At 38.7% G+C, this 20026-nt stretch overlaps 2 pseudogenes; both read right to left on the reverse strand.

Annotated features, from left to right (window-relative positions):
• Nucleotides 1-5689: 5689 nt before the first annotated feature.
• On the reverse strand, nucleotides 5690-16285 carry LOC110258463 (annotated as a pseudogene).
• A 1872-nt stretch (nucleotides 16286-18157) lies between these two features.
• On the reverse strand, nucleotides 18158-19093 carry LOC110258464 (annotated as a pseudogene).
• Nucleotides 19094-20026: the final 933 nt, after the last annotated feature.

Genomic DNA, 20026 nt, shown 5'->3' on the forward strand with positions numbered 1-20026 from the left:
TCCCAGGAGGTTGCAATCAAGGAGTTGGTCAGGGTTACAGACACCTGAAGCCCTGATTAGCAAAGGAGCACTATTCAAGCTCACTACAGGGCTGTGGTTAGGATTCCCATGTACACAGCATATTATCCAGAGAACTCCCACAGTTCCTTGATCCATGGGCCTCTGAGGGAAGCTCTCACCACATGGAAGCTGTGTTCTCTCAACAGAGAGAGGAAGAGAAGAGAAGGAGAAAAAAAGGTCATATTTTTTAAAACTCTAATCCCTGAAGTGACACATCCCAACATGTCTTCCATATGTCATTGTCAAAATCAAGTCACTATGTATATCTCATTGTCAATGGGAAGGAAGTGTACAAGGCATGAAAAGCAGAATTGGGGATCCATAAGAACATCTCAGAAATCGCCCACCACAGAGGCCTCATGTGCCCTAAGAAGTTTGTTCTCCAAGCACTTCAAGACTCAAGTCCATTTGCCTGCTTTCTAGCATACTCCCCAATTCATTCCACCACCATAATCTACATAAAATAATCTGGGGATGCCCAAGCAAATGGGTAGATCTTCCCTTCCACTGGGCACTCCTGCAGACCCCCTCCCCTCTACTGCTTCTGGTTGTTCAATTTCAAGTAGACCCCCTGATTTCTGACCAACTAGGAGAGCCCCTCCATCCACATCAGGCCAATCTGCAGCCATTCCAATGCCAAATTGAAGCAATGTTCCCAGGGTTTCTGATATATACTAACTAGAGTGGACTCATTACTCCCTGGAACCTATTTGCTTTATGTTTCTTTGTGTTTTCAGCTCTTAAAGGCTTTAATAAAATATAGTTTGGGATAATTTTTATTCTAGTGAAGAAAGTGGGATGTATGTGGTTAGTGGGGTGGTGTAAACTTCTTATCTTATAAGGGATGGAGGGTATATTTAGGAAATAACACATGGCAGGTAAGTAGAGGTGGATATGAGAGGGGGAGACATGGTGTTGGGGCACCTAAAATAATTAGTCCACAGGGGAACTAGGTTTGCATAAGTAGATATGCATATATAATATTTCAGTAAAGTTAATCATTTCTTATTGGGCTACATCTCTTCCTAAAAACTACTTGAAATTTTCCTCTGTCAAATGCATTGTTTTCTTTCATAGCAAAGTCAAGTATTTTGTTTTCTTTAACATCAAAGTATATCAAAAAGAAATAGATATATTCTGTTCATAACTGATTCACTTTGCTGTATACCTAAAATTAACACAACACTGTAAGTCAAAAATGATCCAATGAAATTTTCTTTGTGTTTGTCATCTACATGCATTGTAGTGAAATGCCTATTTGATAACTTAAAGAAAGAAATGCAAAGTAAACTAAACTAGTTTTGCACAGCTTTCAGAGGGCCCAGACTACTACCATTAAAAATGAAGTCTGAAAAATCTAAGAAGGGTGGACACTCATCTCGTGGAACACAACAGGAGCCCTCAGACTTAGTTCTTGTGACAGAATACAGAAAGGCATGATAATCGGGTGAAGTCTTAAGCAGGTCTTTTCTGCTAAGTGTAAGAACACCCATTTGCTTGACAAAATTATGATCCTAAATAATGGAAAAGAAGATAAATTCATTGTGATGATTTGGGTGATTTAATGATCCTCAGATATCATTACAGCCACACAGCAATTGGAAATATGACATCACACCCTATTTCCCAGTGGCGTACCCAATACTAAGATGGAGTCTTAACAACCACCTTTCTTCCCAGTGCAATTTTGCAATCTCCCAATTGTAGGTACCTTACAACATATTATATACCTTGTGCTGCATTATCAATCAGGATTCCTTCAAGAAAAGAGAAACCAATTAGTCATTTTAATGGAGAAAATATAATACAAGAGTTTGTTAAAGAGTTATTGAGAGATTGAAAGAAAAAAAAGAAAGAAAGAATAACACAGCTATCATAAGTGAATGAAGAAGCTACTATACCAAAGGCATGGGTGTATAAAGGGGACAGTGAGCATTTAGGAAAACATTTAGGGCAAAGAGAATTTACTGACCACTCTTGAATATATAAAAGACAACCATAAGATGGAAAATAGCATTAATTCTAAGAGTCTCATCCTAAAGCAAAGTATAGAAATATGAGTTTGGAGCAGAAACAATCCCTTCAAAAATAGCACATAGGCCAAGTTCTGTGGTGTAGAGAGACACAATACATGAGGAATCTTTATCAGAAATAATGAGGATAGAGTTCCTGTTGTGGCTCAACAGGTTGAGTACCCAATGTTTTCTCTGTGACAAGATGGGTTTGAACCCTTCCCTTGCTTGTTGGTTAAGGATCCAGCATTTCTGCAAGTTGCAGCATAGGTCACAGGAGTGGCTCAGATCCATTGTTGCTGTGGCTGTGGTGCAGGCCTGCAGCTGCAGCTCTGATTTGACTCCTAGCCTAGGAAATTCTACATGCCACAGGTGTGGTGGAGAAAGAAAGACAGACAGACAGAATGAAGGAAAGAACAAAAGAAAGAAAGAAAGAAAGAAAGAAAGAAAGAAAGAAAAAAAAAAAAAAAAAAAAAAAAAAAAAAAAAAAAAAAAAAAAAAAAAAAAAAGAAAGAAAGAAAGAAAGAAAGAAAGAAAGAAAGAAAGAAAGAAAGAAAGAAAGAAAGAAAGAGGAAATATATTGAGTGTGGCTACTGTAGGCTCTTCATATCTTCCCCCTTTGAGCTCTGATCTCTTTAGGATCTTCCTCCATGAGTAGTTAGGACCAAAGTCGGACAGGTCACCTTGGAATGAAAGATCTGACTTATCAGAAATTCTCCACCTAGGCCACACACTCTAACCACCTAGGTGCCTTAAAAAATCTTCATGTTCAGGACACAACCCAGCCTAATTATCAGAATAGGTGGTGTGAGACCCAGATGTCAATATTTTTAAGCATCCTGGATGATTTTGATAAAAGCCAAGGTTGAGAAGCAGTGGAATGCATCTTCATACATATCCTGAATAAACAGATTGGAAAAAGGGTGGTGGAAAATAATAGACATTTTCAAGTAAATCATACATAGAGACATATGACAATGAAGATATAACAATCCAAAACCTATGGGACATGGCAAAAGCAGTTCTTAGAGAGAAGTTTATTCAATACAATCTTATCTCAGGAAAGAAGAAATAACTCAAATAAAAACCTAAACTTACACCTTAAAGATCTAGAGAAGGAAGAACAGATGACATACAAAATTAGTAGAAGGAAAAAAATCATAAAGATTAGAGCCAAAATTAATAACATAGAGACAAAGAAAACAATTGAGAAGATCAATGAAACCAAAAGTTGGTTCCTTGAAAGATCAACAAAATTGAAAAAACTTTAGCCAGACTCATCAAGAAAGAAAGGGAGAGGGTTCAATTCAATAAATTTAGAAATGAAAAAGGAGAAGTTACAACCGACACTCCAGAAATACAAAGGATCATGAGAACATATTATGAGAAACTGTATGCCAATAAAATGGACAAGCTCCAAGAAATGGACAGATTCTTGCAAAGGTACAAGCTACCAAGACTGAACCAGGAAGAACTAGAAAATATGAATAGACCAATCACAGGTGCTGAAATTGAACATATGATTAGAAAACTTGCAAAAAGCAAAAGTCCAGGACCAGATGGCCTCACAGCTGAGTTCTTTCCAACTTGAGGGAGAAGAGATAACACATCTTCTTCTGAAACTTTTCCAGAAAAACAGAGGAAGGAACATCCCCAAACTCATTCTGTGAAGCCACAATTACCCTGATACCAAACCCAGACAAAGATACCACACAAAAAAGAAAATTATAGGCCAATTTCTTTGACGACACAAAAAGTTTGGCTAAATGAGTCCAAAAACATATAAAACAGATCATACACCATGACCAATTTGATTCATCCCAGATTCACAAGGATGGTTCAACATACACAAATCAATCAATGTCATACACCACATTAACAAAAGAAAAGTTGAAAACCACATGATCATCTCAATAGATGCAGAAAAGCATCTGGCAAAGTCTAACACCCATTCATAATAAAAACTCTTACCAAAGTGGGTATAGAAGGAACCTGTCTTAACATAATAAAAGCAATTTATGACAAACCCACAACAAGTATAATACTCAATGGAGAAAAGCTGAAAGCCATCCCACTAAAGACAATGATACCCACTATCAACACTTTTATCCAACATAGTACTGGAAGTCCTAGCCACAGATATCAGACAAACAACATAAATAAAATATATCCAAATTGGAAGAGGAGAGGTAAAATTGTCTCTGTATGCAGATGACATCATGATATACATAGAAAACTCTAAGGACTCCAAACAAAAACTACTCAAACTGATCAATGAATTCAGCAAAGAAGCAGGATACAAGATTAACATTCAGAAATCAGTTGCATTTCTATATACTAACAATGAAATATTAGAAAAGGTGTAAAAACCACAATACCTTTTAAAACCACACCCCCAAAAATTAAACAACTGGGAATAAACCTAACAAAAGAGGTGAAAGACTCATATGCTGAGTACTATAAAACATTAATCAAGGAAATTTAAGAGGATTCAAAGAAATGGAAAGATATTCTATGCTTCTGGGTTGGAAGAATTAATATCATAAAAATGGCCATGCTGCCCAAAGCAGTCTATAGGTTCAATGCAATCCCTATCAAATTACCCATGACATATTTCCCAGAACTAGAACAAACTATCCAAAAATTTATATGGAACCATAAAAGACCCAGAATTGCCAAAGCAAACCTGAGGAACAAAAGCCAAGCAGAAGGCATAACTCTCCAGACTTTAGGCAATATTAAAAAGCCACAGGCATCAAGACAGTGTGGTACTGATACCAAAACAGACAGACAGACCAATGGAACAGAATAAGGAACCTAGAAATAAACCCAGACACCTACAGTCAATTAATCTTTGACAAAGGAGGCAAGAACACAAAATGGGAAAAACATAGTCTATTCAGCAGGAACTGCTGGGAAACATGGAAAAACTACATGCAAATCAATGAAACTAGAACACACTCTCACACCATGCACCAAAATAAACTCAAAAAAGCTGAAAGACTTAAATATAAGACAAGACCCCACCAAACTCCTGGAAGAGAATATAGGCAAAACATTCTCTGACATCAACCTTACAAATGTTTTCTTAGGACAGTCTCCAAAAGCAACAGAAATCAAAGCAAAAATGAACCAATGGGACCTAAACAAACTGACAAGGTTTTGCACAGCAAAGGAAACCATATAAAATACAAAAAGACAACATGTGGAATGGGAGAAATAGTTTCTAATGATGCAACTGACAAGGGATTAATCTCTAAAATACACAAGCAACTTATAAGATTCAACAGCAAAAAAAACCCTACACACAAATTGAAACATGGGCAGAAGACCTGAAAAGACATTTCTCCAAAGAAGACATACAGATGGCCAGCAGGCACAAGAAAATGTGCTCAACAACACTAATTATTAGAGGAATGCAAATCAAAAGTCTAATCAGCTACCACCTTACACTAGTCAAAAGTCCAACATTAACAAGTCAATATAAAACAAATGCTGGAGAATATACAGAGAAAAGGAAATTTTCCTTCACTGTTGATGGAAATGTAAAATTTCAGGTCTAGATGTTGCATTTTGCCACATGTTCCAATCTACACTCCAAATGGATGACACAAATATTAAGAATAGATTGTTTTGCTGAGGAACCTCCTCATGGCCCTTTGGATGTCTCTGTTCCTCAGGCTATAGATGAAGGGGTTCAGCATGGGGGTGACCACAGTGTACAACACTGAGGCCACTGCATCCTTCCTGGGAGAATGTGAGACAGCTGAGCTGAGATACACCCCAAGGCCTGTTCCATAAAATAAACAAACACCTGCCAGATGAGAGCCACAGTGGAGAAGGCTTTATACCTCCCACCTGATGAGGGGATTCTCAGAATGGAGGAAATGATTTTATAGTAAGAGAAAAAGATCCCTGAGACTGGAATCCCACCAAAAATGGCACCAACAAAATACATGATTAAGTTATGGGTGAGAGTGTCAGAACAGGCAAGCTTGAGGAGTAGAGAAGGGTCACAGAAGAAATTAGAAATGTCCACATCCTTGAAGCAGGGAATTTGTATCACAATCCAATTGTGCACCTGGGAGTCCAAAAGGCTGACCAAAAAAGACACCAAAAGTAAGAAGCAACATAGGGGTGGGTTCATGATGACCGGGTAGTGCAGTGGGTGACAGATGGCCACAAACCTGTCATAGGCCATCCTGTCAGAAGTGTACAATCCATAGCCCCCAAAAGAATAAAAACAGACATCTGAATTAAGCAGCCTGTATAGGAGATGACTGTGCTGTGAGTGTGGATGTTCACAATCATCTTGGGGACAGTGGTGGAGATGAAACCCATGTCAACCAAGGACAGGATGGAGAGGAAGAAGTACATGGGGGTGTGGAGGTGGGAGTCGGAGGTGACAGCCAGGATGATGAGCAGGTTCCCCAGCATGGTGACCAGGTACATGGACAGGAACAGGACAAAGAGGAAGGGCTGCAGTTCTGGGTCATCTGAGAGTCCCAGGAGGAAGAATTTGGAGACACTTGTTAGATTTCCACTTCTATATAGTTTGGACACCTTTTTTTAGAGAAAAGAGGGTCAAAATTAGGGAAATTAGTAGATGGGCATGCAGCACTTTGTTCATGTTTCAGATTCAAGCAATTCACTTCTAAGTTCATATCCCCCCAGGATCTGTAGCAGTATTTCTCAGTGTGACAATTTCTATCTGCTTAGAATTGTTTCCTTACTGGTTTTCATTTATTTGCCTTTTTCTACACACACTTACTTTATAGAAACTTTACTAAACAGTAACAGAAGAGAGGGAATATATAAATACATGATCATGGTAATATAGACTACTTATTTAGAAAAAAATACAGAATAAGAAATGCACTATCCCCTCTAAGAATAAAATAAAGTTCCACATTGAACTAATTACAACAGTTAAATAAAACATTTTTCAAATACATTCTCGATATTTCTTTTATTTACAATATTTGTAAATACTCTCTGAAATGTGGATTTATGTAAACTGCATTCTAAATTAAATTTGAATGTTTGTAATCAGATTTTTTGTGATAGTTATCTTCAGGAGTTGAGTCATTTTTTTATTTTCTGTCTTCCCCCTTTCATGAAATTAATGATTGTTCAAATATCAGGGTTGTGTTTTAAATGTCATTTAATATATTCTTCATAACTCTAGCTCTGCTGGAATTAAAAAATCAACCAGCATCATTTCATTAAGTGCACATAATCATACAGCCTTGATGAATAAGAAGATCACATTGTTAACAGAGCTTCTCTCAATGATTAAACAATAATGACATTTAAGGAACACTCTCTGAGTTTTTTTATTTTAGATGAAGTTGTTTGTTGCAACTCAATTCAATCTCAGTAAAACATCCCCCACATGGGACCATGCTAGTTTTTGTACTCTCTTCTGAAGTGGCCTGATAACATTAGTTCACTGGTTTTCCTTTTATCCAGTTTATTAAGGTATGATTGACAAAATTGCATATTTGGGTTATACAACAAGAAGGTTTCTTTAAATTAGATAATATGATAATTTCTCACACAAAGACACATGCTGTATGCTAGACAATCAGGACTCATTCATTTATAACAGAAATTCTATACCCTTTGACCAACAACTCTCCATTTCCCCCAACCCTACCCCTTACAACTACAGTTCTAATTGATGGTTTTATGAATTGGATTTTCTTAGGTTCCACCCCTAAGAAAAATCACATATTATTTTTCTTTCCATGCCTGATCTATTTTAATAAGCATAATGTCCTCCAGTTACATTCATATTGTCACAAAAGGCAGGATTTCCTTCTTTTTACTGCTGAATAACATTCTATTGTCTCTGTATACACAGCACATTTTCTTTATCCATTCCTGGCTCTGTAGATCAGTTTTTTGCATATTCTTACTATTGTGAAAAATTACAATGAACTTAGGAGTACAGATATCTCTTTGAGGTACTGATTTCTTTTCCTTTGGACATTTTCCCTGCAGTGGTATTGCTGGATGATAGAATAGCTCTATTCCAATCAATAGCAATGTTTTTGTTTTTTGTTTTTTGCTTTTTTATTTTTGCTTTTTAGGGCCACACCCATGGTATATGGAGGTTCCCAGGCTAGGGGTCAAATCAGAGCTGTAGCCTCTGGCCTGCACCAAGGACACAGCAAAGCCAGATCTGAGCTGCATCTGTGACCTACACACAGCTCACAGCAACACCAGATCCTTAACCCACTGAGAGAAGCCAGGGATCAAATATGCATCTTCATGGATACTAGTCATATTTGTTTATGCTGAGCCATGATGGGAACTCCTCAATTAATAATGGTTTTTAATTTTTGAGGAACCTCCATTCTCTTTTCCATAATGGCTGTACCAATATTCATTTCCACCAACCAAGTACTAAGGTTCCCTTTTCTCCACATCCTCAGCAACACTTGCTGTTGTTTGGATTTTTGTTAATAGCCATCACAATAGATATGAGGTGATATTTGATTGAGGTTTTGTCCAGTGTTCCTGATATTAGCGATGTTGAATACATCTTCATATACCTGGTAGTCTTGTTTTCCTGATGATAAACCCTCTTACTTACAGTTGAGGGGTTTAACACCGGGGGAGGTCTAACAGCCTGCCTAAGACCCAGGCTTCTCATGTTTAGCTAATAGATTTTTACATCAATCCCTCCAAATAAAGGGACTGCAATTCTCTTCTGCTACCTGAAGGTAATTCAATTTCATTATTTTGGCATGTTGCTCTATGGTTTAATTGAAAAGACATTAAATATAAATAATATAAACACATCTGGGTAGTTTCTATACTATGAAATTATCATAATTAATCCAACCTTAGAGGACGGTAAAAGTTTGAAAAATCCTTAATATTGCTTAGACAACTGGTTTTTAGTTCTGGCTGATCACTATATTTACTGTTGGAGGCTTGTCAGATATGCATGTATACAGACCATAGTGAATCAAAGAAACTAGATGGCGCTTGAAGAATGATGCTAATCATGGCTTTCCTAGACCCCTGGGGGAAAGGGAGTGAGACAGGAAATGTACATCTACAAGTGGCTGCTTGAAAGCAAGTTGCCAAATACTCCAGATGTGGCTGATGGAAAGCCATTGACATTCTTGTTCTCATGACCAGAACCCTAAGGGAGTTGAAGGAAAGGGTGTAATAGCCTAAAGCATAAACAATATAATCTTTCTCTGGAGGGTTAATCTTTTATAGCATCTATGAATACAAAGGGTCTGTGCCTTGCATATCTGTAGCCTTGGTCAGTAACATTGTAAATGACACATGTGATTCTGTATATAGAAGGAAGTAGAAAATAGCAAAAATCTTGACTTGGCTCAGAGGGTTGCTATTGCCTCTCGAAGGCAGTAGCCCCCTGATCCTCACTCTATTTCTTTGTCTCTTCTTTCTTAAATCTGCAGCACAGCTGCCTTTGGGACCTGAGTTGATGAGCAGGTCTTGTCAATTTACATATGCTTTTTTTTTCTTTTTTGGCCACCCTGTGGCTTATGGTGTTCACAGGCCAGGCATCAAATCCAAGCCACGGTTGTCACTTATACCATAACTGCGGCAACAACACCACATCCTTAACCCACCTTGCCAGCCAGGGATCAGACTTGCATCCCATCATTCCAGAGACAACACTGTTCTCATTGTGCCAAAGCAGGAACTCCTACATGTGCTTATTTTAAAATACACAAATACCCCAGCCTCAGCCTAGAACCAATATCTGGATCTCTACACATGAGTTTCCTAGTTACCCAAATGTGCAGCTGGGATTGAGAAAAAAATGTCTTCTCAAATATTGCTCAACACTTAGAAAATGCTCCATTAATATTATTTATTGCTCTTATCAATACTCACCTCCTATTTTTTTAAGTTCTATGTAATTTATGTACATTTTATTTAAAAAAATTTTTTATTATAGTTGATTTAGAATGTTCTTTCATGGAGTTCCTGTCATGGCACAGTGGTTAATGAATCTGACTAGGAACCACGAGGTTGCAGGTTCAATCCCTGGCCTTGTTCAGTGGGTTAAGGATCCAGCATTGCTGTGAGCTGTGGTGTAGGTTACAGATGTGGCTCAGATCCCTCATTGCTGTGGTTCTGGTGTAGGCCAGTGGCTACAGGTCTGATTAGACCCTAGCCTGGGAATCTCCATATGCCACGGGGCAGCCTAGAAAAGGCAAAAAGACAAAAACCAAAAAACAAAAAAACCACAATGTTCCTTCAATTTCTGCTGTTCAGCACAGTGACCCAGTCATACATATATGCACATTCTTTTTTTATACTATCTTCCATCATGTTCAAACCCGAGAAATTAGACAGAGTTCCTGTGCTAGTAGAACCCCATTGCTTATCCATTTCAAATCTTATTTTTTAAATATAAACATTTAACACTATTTGCTTCAGATCTCACATTTTATACAGATTTGAAATAATACCGATAGAATTTGCCTTTTATGGCACCTCAGCTCCATCCCATTCTGAAATCCAGGAGGAGCCTATGGTACCCTCCCAAGGACAAAAGCCTTTCTGTGTCCTCCATTTCCTGTTTGTAGGGAAAATGTTTCAGCCTCCTAGACAGTCCCTGAGATCCAAAGACAGTGACTAATTAGGGGAATAAGGACATCAAGAAAGAAGCAGAAGGTCCCTGAGTCATACTGTGTCTTTCTTTTTGCCCTCACTTCCCTAATCAGTCACTGTTTGAATCACAAAGAAAGACTTGTGGTTGCTATGGGGGAAAGGGAGGGAGCGGGCTGGATGGGGAGTTTGGGGTTGGTAGATGTAAACTATTACATTTAGAATGGATAAGCAATGAGATCCTACTGTATAGCACAGGGAACTAAACCCAGTCTCTTGGGATAGACCATGATGGAGGATAATGAGAAAAAGAATGTATGTATAAGTGTGACTGAATCACTATGCTGCACAGCAGAAATTGACACAACACTATAAATCGACTATCCTCTAATACATTTTTTTAATTAAAAAGAAAGAAACTGTAGTTCAGCAATGTGGCCTGAGCCAGGTTCCTACTTGGGTGAAGTACATAACAATCTGATACCTGGCTCTGAGTTCTTCTACAGAACTAGGGCCCCCAAGCAGATGGAGGATACTAATTTCAGGCTGAGTTCCAGTCCCAGACTGGTTCGACTAGAAGATTGATGATTGTTTCCTCATCACAAACCAATCAGAGGGAGGTCACACACCTTGCAGTCCCCACCACCTAAATTTTGCCTATAAAATTTTCCTTTAACCCCCTGGGGAGTTCATGATTTTGAGCTAGAGTCACTGGTTATTCTCCTTTCTTTGCCCTGCAATAAACCTTTCTCACCTCCAAATTCAGTCCTTTTGGTTTGTTTGACCTCACTGCATGTCATTTACAAGAGCTTGGGTTCAACATCAAATTCTCTGCATCCTTGTCTCCCTGAAGCAAACAATGTCATTAAGTTGATGGATCTCCTTTCTTTTAATGTTTCCATAACATCAATATTGATTTACATTATCCATAACCAACTTTCTTAAAAGCTTATTTAGGAGTTCCCATTATGGCTCAGCAGTAATGAACCCAAAAACTATTCATGAGATTGAAGGTTCAATCCCTGACCTTGCTCCTGGGTTAAGGGTCCTGTTTTGGCATGAGCTGCACTGAAGACTGCAGATGTGGCTCAGAGCCCACATTTCTGTGGCTGTGACATGCCAGCAACTACAGCTCTAGCCTTTATTCAAGCCCTAGCCTAGGGACTTCCATATACCTCAGGTGCAGCCCTAAAAAGACAAAGGAAAAAAAAAGCCTGCTTAAACATGATGCTGTTTATGGTACCTCTAAATATACTTGTCTACCAAAACACTGGGATTAGGTCTTTGTAAAGTACATACTACATGAAATATTTTACTGATGTGCAGTATTACAAAAGGGAATATATCATTTTATTTGGTTGATAAATTTATATATATATATTTATAAGAATTTGATGAATTATAAATGTGTATTTAAAAGATATTTAGGGAGCTCCCATCATGGTGCAGTGGTTAGCGAATCCAACTAGAAACCATGAGGTTGCGGGTTTGATCCCTGCCTTTGCTCAATGGGTTAAGGATCTGGCATTGCTGTGAGCTGTGGTGTAGGTCACAGAGGCGGCTCGGATCCCACATTGCTATGGCTCTGGCGTAGGCTGGTGGCTACAGCTCTGATTAGACCCCTAGCCTGGGAACATCCCATATGCTGCGGGAGCAGCCCAAGAAGTGGCAAAAAGACAAAAAAAAAAGATATTTAAATGCAATAATATATAATTTAATATATTTTATTTATATATTAAAAATAGTTGTTTTACATTATATAATGTATATTAATATCATTATTTATGTCATTCTCTTCTTAAAACCAATCCTATGAAAATTCTTGCATCTCTCTCTATATCACACAAATTATAGTTTTTATGGAATGTGTGAGTGGGATTAGGTGCTCAGTTTCTAAATCAGTCCATTTTTATTTTATTAGTGTTAACCATCTATATTTGGTTTGGGCTTTTTTCCTTTTTTTCTTTTTTTTTTTGCCACTTCCATGTCATGCAAAAGTTCCCAGGACAGGAGCCTCACCCAGGTTACAGCAACAACCCAAGCCACAGCAGTGACAATGCCAGATTCTTAACACACTGCACCACTAGGGAACTCTAATTGCCCATATTTGTCCCAATACAAAAATCATTTTCTATCAATTACATCTCCTTTTATGTATTGTTATCATTTGAAAATACACTTGATGTCTGTTTTGTGATGATCATTTCATGATATCTGCACATGATATTTTCATCTTGCATAGAAAGTCTTCTCAATCCTTGATGTAAAAACTGAAAAATGCATGAGTATTCATAGAAAACCCCGCAATCCAATTGGTAGTCCCTTCATGGCCCCTGTAAAGTGCTGCCTCATTCTCATAATTCACACAGGTAGCCTCACTGAACCAGAAGAAGAGTAGTGAATTCTTTTCCCTTCATTTCACATCAGAGAGCAAAGTAGGCTTGAAAAGATCAACTTATTAGCTACACTGGAGGTGACTGAGAGCTGGTGCAGGGATAAGCAGACCATGGTTTGAGTCCCGGGTTTTCACTCCCCATATGTAGAGTCTGTGTAAATCTCTCCTCATCTCTGGGCTTTTCTTCCTTCTTGGAGGTGGAGAGTCTACTCCCACATTTAGACTATGTACAGAACCTAAGGGAAGCCTGGAACTTGATGAATATTTGCTTATATTTTATAAAGAATTCCAATCATTATTGCCATGGCATGGTTAGCAATGAAATACAACCTGAAATATTTAATGACATTTTAAGGATTATATGGCAGAGTGACTGAAGCCTTTCTGGTTTTGTTTCAGGGCACTGGAGCATGGATGATATGAAATCCTAAAACGAGCCTCAGCCCATGTATTAAGACCTACCATCCACTTCTTTTTGACTCTTGCTCCCCCATGTTTATGAAAATCTGTGATGTTTTTTCAATCATTGAAAGCTGCAGATGTTATTAAATGGAAAATAATAGGTACCATAGAAAACCCATGACATAAACATATACAAGCACAATTTTATATTGTCTCTGGTCTCAATGGGACAGTCCTGAAAAGGATGAAAACACTGGCAGAAATGGTTCACTGTGCTGAAGCCAAGTTGCCCACATTTTGTTTCTATGGAAAAAAATGGAAGATTTTATTCAATACTTAACTGGATTTTTTTTATTCTTGTGTGAACAAGTTATAGGCTCTGAGAAATCATAAACAAATGAGCCTCAGTCATTTCCCTTCATATATCAATAAGGTACTTGTAGAAACAAAAAAGAAAATATCCTGTCAGGGATGTAGGAGAAACATAACATCAGGTCACCAGTTATTCAAGTCAAATGGCATGAAAATGAGCCTTATTGGTACCCAACCCCATGACAGGCCAATAAATTCTGAGAGTTGTTGGAGCAAGGAATAGGGCCTTTATTCAGAAATCTAGCAGACCGAGAAAATGGTAGAGTGGTGTGGCCACAAACCATCTTGCCTCAGTGAGAATTCAGGCTCCTTTTATAGAGAGGAAAGGGAGAGGGAGGAGCCAATGGTCATTCACTAACTGTCACCTCTTCGGGGGAAGGGCTCACTGAAACACTGACTGGTGGCTGAGCAGGACCACTAAATGTTGCTCACTTAAAGCAGATTTCTCCTTTGATTTTTTAAAATTAATTTATTCTTAATTTATTCATAATTTATTTTTAGTGATAATTTATTATCATTAGTAACAAAATATCTAAAATTTATTTTGTTGTTTTGTATACATTCATCTCACAGTTATAGATAGCATAGAAGGCATCTATTATTTATTCTGTCCTCATTCACAGAAGTTGTATCACCAAGTAGTAATCACAGTTGACAATCTCAAGCTCAGGTAAACTAAGAACTTGTCCTCAAATACACTCATAAGTGTAGCAAACAGGATTCAAAATGAACTTGTCAGTCTCAAAGTCCCCTACACTAAAATTCACTCTTTCCAGACATTATGAAAGTTTTAAGCAGAGATATTGAGATCTAACCACCTATGTGCCTGAAGTACATTTTTAAACTCTTTTCAGTATCCTAGGTAGGAGTCAACCCTCAGGCTCTGATTTTATGTCTCCTTATATGATTGAATACGCTGAATAAAAGTATGGAGGAGAAAGTGGAGCGCTGAAATGAAAAACAGAAACAAAATCAAAGGAAAAGCAATGCCAAGTAGTTATGTTGTGAGCCACATGGGAATATAATGTACAGCACAAATGAACATTTCCACAGAAAAGAAAATCATGGACCTGGAGAATAGACTTGTGGCCGACCCGGGGAGAGGGAGGGAGTGGGAGGTATCGGGAGTTTGGGGTTATCACATACAACTTGGAATGCATTTACAATGAGATCCTGCTGAGTAGCATTGAGAACTATGTCTAGATACTTATATTGTAACAGAACGAAGGTGGAAAAAATGTATACATGTAAGTGTATTTTGGCCCCCATGCTGTACATTGGAAAAAATAAATTCATTAATTTTAAAAAATCAAAGGAGAAATCTGCTTTAAATTATCATTTTTTTTTCTTTTTACTGCTGCATCTGTGGCATATGGAAGTTCCTGGGCCAGGGGTCAAATCAGAGCTGCAGCTGCCAGCCTATGATATAGCCACAGCAGTGCCAGATCTGAGCTGCCTCTGTGACATTCACTGCTGCTTGTAGCAATGCCGGATCCTTGACACACCAAGTGGGGCCAGGGATTGAACCCACATCTCCACAAAGACATCGGGTCCTTAACCCACTGAGCCACAATAGAACTCCAAATCATCCTTCTTCTTAATTTATTCTTAATTTGTTCTTAATTCTTTCTGTGACTTTGACTGTGGTCTCAGCCACCCTTCCTACAGTTGGAAGAGAAAGTGCTATATACTTCCCTCCACTGTGTCCTGCAAAAAACTCCCAAAGGAAGAGAATAGTGAAGAGCAAGTCTCTGGCTCTGATTTATGTCTCCTATGTGACAGGAAGGTGACAGGACATTTGGGTTGGTGGGGGAAGACTGCCAGATGCCCTGTGTGTAGAGTCAGTCTGCACAGAATGACTGGCTTCAACCTTTCTAACTCATGACCTGGCACAAATTAGATAAAACGCTATGAACTTTCCCTTAATATAGTAATGATAACAATGTGTGCTCTTATAATCTGGGAGAGATTATGCACATGAAATCAAACAAGAGACAGAAGACACATATTTCAGAGCTTGGCATTAGGGAGCTTTCAACAAGAGTGCATGATGTTATGGTTAATGCCTTCCTCATCCTCATCCTCATCATTGCTTTCATGAGCATTTGAAGTGCTAAGGAGGAAGTTTAGAGATGCCTGTGCTGCTACAGTTGGGGAGATGCCAGCCAGAGCCAGAACCAGTGAGAGTGGATGTGGAACTCTGAATGAGTTTTCACACTCCATCTAGAGCCAAGAACATAAACTTTAGAGGCTCTGACTGAAAATGCTGTATATTATTGCCCCTCATGTATCTAACCCAACCGCCGTGTTTGTCCTCTTAAGGAGGAAATCATGCTTCCAGCCATCCCTCCATCAGTCACTCTCATCCCTCAGCACTTACTGGGCTGGGCTGCATCTCTTCTGGACCATGACCAAGGAGCACAGAGTCACTGCCCATCTCTTGCCTGGTGTATGATCAAGTCTCAGGGTCCCTCAGGGTTCCTTCCCCTGGCAGGAAGGCAGATTCAGGCTGGAACCTTCTGACACAGGTTTCTACAAAGGATGTGGACACAAATATGGAGCCATATCTTTAGAACTAGGAACTAAAAGGCTAGAGGCACTGGCCAATTATTTACAATGATATGTCCTTAGGGCTCAGTGCTCAAACCTTATTATTAGCCCATTGGCCCATGTGGTCCTAGTCTCTGGAGACTTGCTAGTATTGACGGAAGAAGAAAAGAGAAAAATGAATATACTTGGAATGTTCTCCTCTCCTCAGGAGGAAGTTCAACTGTACTCCTTGTTTCTTACTTCCAAGTTGTAAGATCTTTAACATAAAGTTCTATCTTTTCTTCGTTTAATCACTCACTGTGTGATTTTAACATCTGTAAATCCATTGTGTTAAGCATGAAATCTATATAGCCTTAGATCTTCTATACCAAGGATGTGATGCTCTTTCCATTTTCTCATTTGTCTCTAAGGATAACTTCTTATTTTCATTACCTTAGCCTTGCTTTCTTTGGCATTTTATGTGATGTGATGGAGACTTTCTGGCTGTTTTTCATTGTTGTTGAAGTGATTAATTGACATATTTGAAACTATTGATTTTCACTTGTTATTTGGTAACTGGCATGTATTTAAATATTTCAGAAGTCCTCCAGAAGGTTGCAGCTAAGTTTTCAGCCCAGGCCTTTGGGCATCTCAGGTTTGATTAGTAGAGAACCACATTCAAGCTCACTCATGGGGCTGTGGGTAGGATTCAAATGTACACAGAATGTCATCCAGAGAACTCCCATGGTTCCTTGACACGTGTCCCCTAATGGGACAGCTCAATACATGGAAGTTAGGTTCTGTAATTTGGAGCACCTGAGAGGCAGCAAGAAGAAAGAAAGATTTTTAAAACTTTGTCCCAGAAGTGACTTCCCAACATCTTCCACATTCTCACTGTTGGAAGGGAGTCACTATGTCTGTCTTATGCTCAATGGATGGGAATTACACAAGGACATGAAAACTAGGAGTTAGCGTTATTGGGAGAATTTTATATACTGCCCACCATATCTTCCCCTTACTCCATAAGGACTTTGTGCTCCAGGCACATCAAGATTCAGGTTCTGTCCATCTGCTTTCCAAGATACTCTCAAATTCATTGCACACCATGATCTCATCAAAGATTCCCTGGAGACAAGCTAGCAATGGGTAGACGTACCCCTCCACTGGATACCCCTACAGACCTCACTCTACTGCTTCTGGTCATACAGTCTGAGTAGACCTTCTTGTTTCTGAGACAATAGGAGAGCCTCTCCCCACATCAGGCCAATCGTAGCCATCCCAATGACAAATTTAACAAATGCCCAGGTTTCTGTTTTCTGCTAGTTAGAGAAGTATCAAGTCACTCCAGAATATATTCCTTTGCACTTCTTCAAGTGCTTAACTCTTGGCTATTTTACCAAAATATGATTTTGACTTACCCTTTCTTCCTTTTGGAAGATAGCAGTGCAGTGCAACTTTCCTAATAATATATACACTAGCTTCCTGACTTAGAGATATCTCTGTTGAGGATTTCAGCTCTTGGTTTATATTCAAGTGACATGAGAAAACTTTAATATATACCAAATTAAATTGGATATGGAAGAATAGATATTATTTACTGTGTGGGGATAAGTGATGGAAGGTATATTTAGGGACAAGCACATGGCCTACATGCAGAAATGGCTATTAGAGGGAGAGACAGGGTTTTGATGCATTTAAAATAATTGGTCCATAGCAAAGAGAAGTAGAATGTGAAGTCTACATGTTTAGTTTTTCAACATACACTCCACAGATATTGAGATTAGATTGTTTGGCCAAGGAACCTCCTCATGGCCCTTTTGATATCTCTGTTCTGCAGACTGTAGATGAAAGGGTTCAGCATGGGGTGACCACAGTGTATAACACGGAGGCCACTGCATCCTTCCTGGGAGAATGTGAGATGGCTGAACTGAGGTACACCCCAAGGCCTGTTCCATAAAATAAGCAAACACCTGCCAGGTGAGACCCACAGGTGGAGAAGGTTTGTACCTCCCACCTGATGAGGGGACTCTCAGAATGGAGGAAAGAATTTTATAGTAAGAGAAAAAGATTGCTGAAAAAGGAATAGCAGCAAAAATGGCACCAACAAAATATGCGATAATGGTATTGATGAGGGTATCAGAACAGGCTAGCTTGAGGAGTAGAGAAGGATCACAGAAGAAATTGAAATTTCCACATCCTTGAAGCAGGTAAGTCGTAACACAATCCAATGTGCACCTGGGAGTCCAAAAGGCTGATGAAAAAAGACACTAAAACTAAGAAGCAACAGAAGCGTGGGTTCATGATGACCAGGTAGTGCAGTGGGTGACAGATGGCCACAAACCTGTCATAGGCCATCAGAGACAGAAGCATATCATCCATACTTCCAAAAAGGATGAAAATAGACATCTGTGTCAGGCAGCCTGTATAGGAGATGACTGTGCTGTGAGTTGGGATGTTCACAATCATCCTGGGGACAGTGGTAGAGATGAAGCCCATGTCAGCCAAGGACAGGTTGGAGAGGAAGAAGTACATGGGGGTGTGGAGGTGGGAGTCAGAGGCAACAGCCAGGGTGATGAGCAGGTTCCGCAGCATGGTGACCAGGTACATGGACAGGAACAGGACAAAGAGGAAGGGATGCTGGTCTGGATCCTCTGAGAAGCCCAGGAGGAAGAATTCTGAGGCACTTGTTAGATTTCCAGGTCTATGTCTTGGACACCTTTTTTAAAAGAAAAGACGGGTTAGTAGAAGGAATGTATTGTATTTGGGATGGATTAGCAGTGAGGTCCTGCTGTATAGCACAGGGAACCATATCCAATCACTTGTGATGGAACATGATACAAAATATTATAAGAAAAATAATATATATATGTATGTATATGTATAACCAGGTCATTTTGCTATAGAGCAGAAATTTACATAACATTGTAAATCAACTACCACAAAAAAAATTCAAGAAAAGAGGGTTGGGAAAAAAGGAAATAAAAAGCTCGGCACCCAGCACTGGCACACAGTGCATATTCTGGATGCAAGCAATTCATGTGTAAGGTCATACACCTTAGTACCTTCAGCAGTATTTCTCAGTGTGACACATTCTACTGGTTTAGATCTGCTTCCTCAATGGTTTTGATTTTTCACCTCTTTCTATACACACTGGTTTTGTAGAAACTAGAGTAGACAGCAACAGAGGAGCAAGAATATTAGAGCTATAAATGGTGGCATCACAGTAAATACAGCCTACATCTTTACATAAAAAAGTATAGAACAAGAAACATCCTTCCTCCTTTAGGAAAAAATATAATTTGAATTTTAAATAATAAATCATACTTTATTCAAATACAACTTTAGCAATTGCCTTCACTTAAAATTTTATAAACACACTGTAAGAGGTAGAGCTGTGTCATCTGGATTCTAAATTAAAGTTGAAAATATTTTTATATGATAGTTATATTCATGAGTTTTATCCTTCTTCAGTTGTCTGTCTTCCCTCCTTCATAAAATAAGTGATTATGCAAATAGTCAGAGTTGTCTTTTTAAAGTTATTTATTATCTTTGGATCTTTGGCTTTGAGATGCTTCCAATTTGGGTAAATAGGGGTAGGGTAAGTACATAAAATTGTACTGCCTTGATGACTAAGAAGAAGGCATTGGTG

This window comes from Sus scrofa, unplaced genomic scaffold (assembly GCF_000003025.6).
Source record: "Sus scrofa isolate TJ Tabasco breed Duroc unplaced genomic scaffold, Sscrofa11.1 Contig2113, whole genome shotgun sequence".
NCBI lineage: Eukaryota > Metazoa > Chordata > Mammalia > Artiodactyla > Suidae > Sus > Sus scrofa.